This window comes from Ciconia boyciana, chromosome 1 (assembly GCF_034638445.1).
Source record: "Ciconia boyciana chromosome 1, ASM3463844v1, whole genome shotgun sequence".
Taxonomy (NCBI): Eukaryota; Metazoa; Chordata; class Aves; order Ciconiiformes; family Ciconiidae; genus Ciconia; species Ciconia boyciana.
In genome coordinates, this window is record NC_132934.1 from 102,682,538 (window position 1) to 102,691,053 (window position 8,516).

Consider the following 8,516-nt stretch of genomic DNA (forward strand, 5'->3'; position numbering starts at 1 on the left):
GGATTATGCGCCTTTACAGCTGCTCCGGAGCCTTAAATCTCGTACCTCTCAGCAGGCTGTTGCCCAGAGACAGGTCCTCGCGCACCCCAGGGTTTTGAAGCAGCACTGCTGTTTTATGGCCCATATGCGGAGATGGGTATTTGCTGAAGTGCTTTCCCTTAGCACAGTCAGGTGCTTTGACATCCAACTGTCAAGCTGAACTTTACAGCAGAAGGGAAGCAGCTGAAGTGGGGTGCATAGTACTTGTCTGTGGTAGAAAATGGGGGACACAACAGCACACAGCAGCTCCTTGTGAGGACATCATGCCATGCAAGGTGGGAGAGGAGATGGGAAGTCACTTTGTTCTGGAATTATTGTCTCATTTGGAGTTTCCCCAGGGAAGAGAAATGTACACGTGGTTTTACAACACGGTGCCTGCTCTCCTTAATTTCTCCATGTAACTTGTACCCGGAGGGAAGAAGGTGGATGACTATGCTGTGTTATGTTTTCATGAAACGTGGTAGGAAACCTGAGAGATCAGGGGAATAAATGAGTTCTTCCATCATTGATGTTAGAGAAGTTTTGTCTACGCAGTAGGTGACATAGGTTAGCCTCTGCAGTTCTGAACTTAAGCCCATGCCTGGAGACCCCCTTCAGGGCACTGGCACACAACTGCCTAACTAGAGAGCTGTTGCATTGGGGTGCACCAGCCAGCCCCTTCCCCAGCCAATTCCCAGCATGGCTCTGCGCTTAGAGCAGTCCCCACAACATTACTGCTTACCAGTGTAAATCAGGCCATTGCACTCTGATACACCCACTGTGGCACAGGCCTCCAGCACTATCCCAGCTGTCCGCTTTCTTGTGTGGCATAGGGGCGTTCGTTCCCTCGGCCTCACACGGTCGGAAGTCTGATTCCAGGGGGCTGCACTGCAAGCCTGACAGGGACCAGTCATCTGTGAGACCATAGCTTTTCTTGACGTGGCAATCTGGATGTTTGCCGTTTTCATGGCATGGTGACGTTTGGGTTTCCCTGCTACCTTACCAGGGGACCGGGAGTGGGTTTGAACACGGAGGAAGCCACCCTGTGGCCACAGACGCAGGCAGGAGACAGCAGATGTGCTTCACTCCACCAGGTGATAACAAACAAGCAGCTTTTCATTTTGGCCCCTGTATTCCAACTGATAAATACACTGCCTTTTTGGGTGGTGGTTTTTTCAAGCCACCGCTTGCTCCAAGGTGATAATAGAGAAAACTACCCAGCCTTTCTAGGAGCTAAAACACCCAAATACGTAGTACACGCTTAGCAGTGGTACAAAACAGGCTGGCCATGAGACGAGGACTCAGGTGAGGGCACAGAAAGGAATGGTTTTCCAGGAATTTGGAAATCTTTCCTACTAACAAAGTGGAAAATACTCTCAAAGCCTCCTGATTCCCTTTCCACTTCAAGCTATTGTTAGCAGGGCACAAGTGGTTTGAATTAGTCAGAAACCTTAGTGACTGGTGCCCTAAATTGTATGGGAATTGCAATAAGAGAGAAATGAACGGGGTTCAGTTTTGTCACACTGAGGCTTTGTTTGTTAGGGTTTAAGCATCACTTTGCATTAAAGACTTTTTCTGTTGGAGAAGTGATGACTGATATGGGCTCATTAGACTCGCAGTCTGTAATTTCACTGGCTGTGGACAGATGGAGAAATGGTCGTGAACAAAATAAGATGGGAATACTGAAATAGAATGAAAAGGAAAACATAGCCCCATCAATTTACAAAACAGTACAACTGACAGGCCCATTGCTGTATCCTTGTCATGCTTGTAGCATATAGCACATTTGCTTAGAAGTGTGGAGGGTTGAAGATCAATATGTTCACAATCAAAGTACAAATGTATGCAAAAGAATGAAAGAGAAAATTAATCCTGGTTGCTGGATCTCTGTCCTTGGAGGTTTTTGAAACTTGGCTAGACAAAGCCATGGCTGACCTGGTCTGGTGCTGGTGATAGTTCTGCTTTGAGCAGGAGATTGGACTCCGGAGGTCTCTCACAATCAACATTTCTGTGATTCTGTGACCAAGATATGGGCAATTATGGGTTAACATACATGTAGCATCCTGCAGACAATTCAATAAATAAAAGTTGGTAAGTTGGGAGAAGTCTCCCAAAAAGGATTTGGCTGTCTTAAAAATGCATAAAGCAATAAAGTGCACAAATTGAGTAACGTGCCTGACCGTATTTCAAGGAAAAGGGAAAGAAGCAAAGTGTATCCAGGTTGATAAAAATGGGAGGCCAGCATTTACTAGATCACTATTAAAATACAACTGCCTGAATCTGGACAGATGCCCTCAGAAAAGTTCTTACATTTCAAAATAGCTGTATTAGTTCAGAAATGCCACCATGTCAAGCCTTGGCTCCATTTTTTACTGCTTCAGAGCAATTTTACTGTTTGATGATTTTGAACTTCAGCTGGCTAATGATCTGGAAGTCCCCTTTCCTTTTTTTGTTTTGAAAAAACTGATGTATCAGTTTTAAAAGGTCCTATGCTTTTAGTGTCAAAAGTATTTTGTCTTTAAGAAGCCCACAGTGCTTAAATAGTTGAAATGACCAGACCCCCATTTCTAATGAAGAGCTCGTTGGAGAAAAGCAATGAAAAAGCCCTGGTGAGAATGACAGTAGATAAGGAGAACTACTATGTATGGGAGTAACTGTTTTTCCATTTTGCAGTAAGCTCTAGCTAATCTTCAGCTTTACTATTCTCTTGGTATTGTAGTGCCAAAAGGAATGCCATACCTACCCAACAGCCTTTAGAGTAATTCATTTACACTCAGCAAAACTGCCACCTGAATAGAAGGAAGGAAGTTTACTAAAGACATTGGAAAGATTCTGGCTGCCCACTGAAGATTGTTTCTTAAACTTACGTATCGATCAACCATTTTCACCTGCACTGAAAGAGCTTTTGTTGCAGAGTGATACATTAATCACTCATATGCAGAGCACCGACACTCTGCACAGCTGCTAAAAGAGAAATAAACAACAAGAGCTGTTTGCTGTCTTACTCTTCTTCAACGCTATTTGACAGGAAACACTATTCCAAGTATTTCAGCTCCATCAACATGTGCAGTTTTCCATAGCCTAGATAAGATTGCTTGTTAACACTGCAAAAAGTTAAGTGCAGTGCTTTCCAAGAAGACAATGACATCCCCTGGTTTGGATTTGAAGTATTAAAGCTTCCCCCTCCCAGTACTTTCTGATATGGGAATTACAGAATCACAGAGTGGTTGAGGTTGGAAGGCATCTCTGGAGATCGTTTAGTCCAACCCCCTGCTCAAGCGGGGTCAGCCAGAGCAGGCTGCCCAGGACCATGTCCAGTTGGGTTCTGAGTATCTCCATGTCTCCCTTATATTTCAGGGAAAAAAATGACAGGAAGCAAACTACCACTGGACTGATTAAAAAGTTGGAAAGGAAGCAGTTGCTGTATCAATGCTAAATGCAGCTGCCCCAATCTAGGCATGTGCTTGCTGGAAAAACAAGTGAACAAGCAAACTGCCAAACAGTTTAGCAGCATCACCTTGTCATGTTCCATTTTTTAGTAGTTCAGGACAACTTCACTGTGTTTCATACATTCTTCAGACTACAATACATGCCAGTACTCTGGGAGGATTCCAGCCTAAGGTATTCACATTGTGTTTTGGTAGTAACTGCTGCTTTGAGCATCTTCCATTGAATCAAATCTGCTAGCAGCCTTAAAAATGGATGCAGAAAGAAGAGGTTTCTGCCAGGATACTCAAGGACACCTACGACTGACTGGGACTAAAATGGCCATCAAAGCTATTACAAACACATCATCAGGCCAGCCCAGGAATAGCAACGCTTCGTTGCCCCAAACTTCTTGCTAGGTTTGATTCAAGCTTACCCAGACAGGATAAATTACAGATTTTTGAAACAGAAATTTAAAAAAATGGGTGCACATCCATGGGTCTGCTATTTTTAATGTGTTATTTTGTTTACAAATGACAATACTGTGCTGGTTTTGGCTGGGATGGAGTTAATTTTCTTCACAGTAGCTACCGTGGGGCTATGTCTTGGATTTGTGCTGAAAAGAGTGTTGATAACACAGGGATGTTTTCGTTACTGCTGAGCAGTGCTTGCACAGCGCCAAGGCCTTTTCTGCTTCTCACCCCACCCCACCAGCGAGTAGGCTGGGGGTGCACAAGGAGCTGGGAGGGGACACAGCTGGGACAGCTGACCCCAGCTGGCCAAAGGGCTGTTCCATACCATATGGCATCATGCTCAGCATGTAAAGCTGGGGAAGAAGAAGGAAGAGGGGGACACGTTTGGAGTGATGGCGTTTGTCTTCCCAAGTAACCGGTACTCATGATGGAGCCCTGCTTTCCTGGAGATGGCTGAACACCTGCCTGCTGATGGGAAGCAGTGAATGAGTTCCTTGTTTTGCTTTGCTTGTGTTCGTGGCTTTTGCTTTCCCTATTAAACTGTCTTTATCTTAACCCATGAGTTTTCACTCTTATCCTTCAGATTGTCTCCCCCATCCCACTGGGGGGGAGTGAGTGAGCGGCTTTGTGGGGTTTATTTACCGGCTGGGGTTAAACCACAAAAGATATGCACTCCCTTTTTGAAGAAATAAACCTCAATGTGTGTCCTGGTTTCGGCTGGGATAGAGTTAATTTTCTTCCTAGTAGCTGGTATAGTGTGGTGCTTTGGATTTTAGTATGAGAATGATATTGATAACACGCTGATGTTTTGGCTGTCGCTAAGCGGTATTTACATTGGTCAAGGACTTTTTTTTTTTTTTTTTTTTTCCCCAGCTTCCCATGCTCTGCCAGGTGCCCAAGAAATGGGAGGGGGCACAGCCAGGATAGTTGATCCAAACTGACCAAAGGGCTATTCCATACCATATGATGTCATGCCCAGTATATAAACTGGGGGAGTTGCCCGGGGGGTTGCGATCGCTGCTCGGGGACTGGCTGGGCGTCGGTCAGCGGGTGGTGAGCGGTTGTATAATTTTATTTTATTTTATTAATTTTTTTTTCTTTCCCTTTTCTTTCCCTCCCTTGGGTTTTGTTCCTCTTTCTCTCTCTCATTGTATTCCTTCTCATTATAATTCATTATTATTATTATTATTATTATTATTATTATTATTTTGTTCCAATTATTAAACTGTTCTTATCTCAACCCACGAGTTTTCTTACTTTTGCTCTTCCGATTCTCTCCCCCATCCCACCGGGGGGGGGGAGTGAGAGAGCGGCTGTGTGGTGCTTAGTTGCCAGCTGGGGCTAAACCACGACAATGTGTTTGGCCAATTACACATGAGATGCAAAATCAAAGTTATGTTTGTGCACCTGATTCACCACTTACTTTGACAAGTAACATGTAGCTGAGGAGATTTACTCTATTTGATGTTTAACCTCCCCTGTAAAACACAGTAATCATTGGGGGTTTGCTTGGGTACACTCTTGTAGACCAGCAGTCTGTAGCTGACATGCACGAAGGTTAGTGTAAGAAGGACCCTTCCCTCACCCAAAACAGAGAGTAGCTGTCGTTGTGTGATTCTTAAGACTCCCTAAGTAAAACAGAAAGAAATAAGGAAAAAAGCCCTTGTAGAGAGAAAGGAGTGTAACAGCCGGGGGAGGAAAATCAACTAGTGAGTAAGCAGAGGCATTCCCAGCATTGAGTAGCTGGAAAAAAATATAAGAGAGGACAAGAAGAACAAGCAAACACACCTGTGTGAATCTCTGCGTGAATTCATTGGAGACAATCCCCAGGCTCCTAAGGCTCCCGAGACATCTGGCCAATGGACTGGTGCAAGCTTGTTAACAGAGGTTATGTTTTATGTACTGTCGTGGTTTAAACCCAGCTGGCAACTAGTGTTTGCAGTAGTGTTTTGAGCCTGGCATTGCTGAAGCTTGCAGTTGTCTACTAGTGTATTTTTAATACCCAGATATATTTCAGCGTTGTACTTGGTCACTTGTGAGTCAGTAATCTCATTCTTTTATGTTTGTGTCAAACAGTGAACTGGGAGATCAGTTTCATTGGGGATGTAGAGTCTGTGTCAGAGCATTGATTAGGTATCTGGAAAACATGCAAAAAGAGCATACTGAGCAGTGGAAGTCAGGCAAGGGGAAGTGACAGGTATGCATTCATTTTTCTAGCAGTTTTTTGGGAAGTAGCAAGATAGTGCTCATGTAGCCCTGTGTGTGTGTGTGGAGGGACATCAGGCAGTTAACAGCATTGAGAAGCCAGCCAGAATGGGTGAAGTGAAATGTCTTGTACAATAGTGGAAGATTTGGAAGGAGAACCATGAATGGAGTGCTTATTATCTATATTTGAAAGTTTGATTTTCACCAGAGAAAACTTGCAACTCGTTGTTAGTACAGCTTTAACTAACTCTGCTTTGTTTGTTTTTTTTTTTTTCAATTAGATAGATGTCCCAAGGTGTGCTAAGAAAACTAGATTTTGCTCTCAGGTATCTGGGGAATAAGATGTTTGTGTACTGAAGGGGGCAGCCTTTCCCCATTCCTTCCCTCAGGCAGTCCGGTGTTGAATTACTTCATTTTAGGTGATGGTTGATCCAGGAATTGAGCTATATTAACGTGGTTATTTGTTTAAATATGTATTTTGTCGGTCTCATCAGGGTAATTGTGTTATGCAAAGTAAAAGATAGCAGCCTCGGGTCCCATTGCAGCTTCATTTCAATTGGAACCGATTGGCTGACAAGTTCTAAGTGAAACTGCATACCTGGAATTGCATGCATGTGCCTTATCTGCCCAAAGGAAATGGTATATGCAAATTATTTGGGCTTCAGTGGTCTGTGGATGCTGAGAAGAAATGATTAACAAAGGAGACTTTTTAAACAGTTCAGGTAATTATGAGAATACTGGAGGCTAGTACTCTCTGAAGGTTTTGCACAGCAAGCCTATCAAAGGGAGGATGGAGTCGCTCAGCTGGTTTTCTTGTGAGCCTTCTCTGATGACGATGATTGCCTGAGGGTCAAACAAGCAAGACAAAGCTTGAAACAAAAAGCTCAAATAGAGCTGCACATAAACATGTGCATAGACACATGTACCCCTGCACACACACGTCTTCATCATAGCATGAGAATTATGAAGGGCACACTGACATTAACAAGACCAGTGTGACTAATGGTGCAAGTCAACATCTTTCCACTTTGAAGCCAGGATAAATCTGTAGCTGAAACGCCGACTACCACTGTTCAGCAAGTCTTGCTGCTGTTTTGGGCTGCGTAAAGACTCAGCCACTACTGACCACCTAATAAACACGCTGCCATTTTTCCATGTAACAAGGAACATCACCAGTTTAGTGTGTCAGAAAGGAAGAGGGCCTGTGCCATCACTGGTAAACCTGCAGTAGGTTGAATGGATGCCTTTGGGTACCTGCACTGCTTGTGGAGCTCATTTAATTAGTCTAGATGTAGACTACCATGCAAGGATTGGTACTGGGCAGGGCGCATCTGAGGCAGGGCGCAGTTCATCTTTGTTATAGCAAAAGATGTTAATTATTGGTGTAGCTTTGAGTGTAGCTATTCAGAGATCTTTTGAAGCTGAATGATGTTTGCTGCTGATGGCACTGACAGACATCCGGCTATTTATCTGGCTTCATTAAAACACTCTTCATTTAGATCTCTGAGTTGCTGCAGGACTGTGCATGGTTTAGACTTCTTGTATTTGCTGTCTTTTTGTGCTTGTTTCTTGCTATTAATTTGAAGGCTTTTGTGTTGAAAGAAGCTAGTTTGCAGTTTTTCCTCCCTTTTCTTTTGAATGTGTAATCATAGGTTGTTTGTTTTTAGAGTGTGGTGGTTTTCACAGTCTCCACATTTGCTGAAGCAAGGCAGTAAAGAGGACCCACAAAGCTGTATTTCGTGGTCAAACACATACCCAGTGAAGGTAGAAACGCAGGTTATGGGGGCTCTCTGGTAAAGTTTGCACATGAGAAGTGCTTGACTTGTTGATTGTATGGCAGCGTATATTTTTAGTCATGCTGAGGTCTTTCAGATGGTCACCTTTGAGATGTCTCTCTTATTTCTATATGAGTGTAAACCACAGCAAGCAGTTATTTTGGATAGTGTGAGTTAGCTGACATTTGTTTCATTTTAAGGCTCTTGGATGCATGCTCTTCTATGACCCTTTACTTGCTGAGTTAGGGTACGAGGTGTTGCTTGACAAGCAGAAAGAGAGGCAACCTGCTCTCCTCCCCTGAATTTCTGTCCATTTTGTTGCTCATCCTGGCTGTCAGCTCTGTTCTACATGCAGTTTTCCTTGTTCCTTGTTGAAGTAGAGGCAGTGATTTGGGGAAACCCGTGAGAGAGCAAAGACAGGTTCAATCAATAATTTGCTGCTCAAGTTGCAGCCTTGTGGTTGCACGTACTCCAAAGAGAAACTTCACCCTAATTTATGGGCTGTCTGTCAGGCTGGGAAATTAGATTCTGTGAACTCCAGAAATAAATTTACTTTCTGAGGTGACCACTCAGCTGGCAGAGACGTGTTGGAACCACGGACTTCTCTAGAGACTCACAG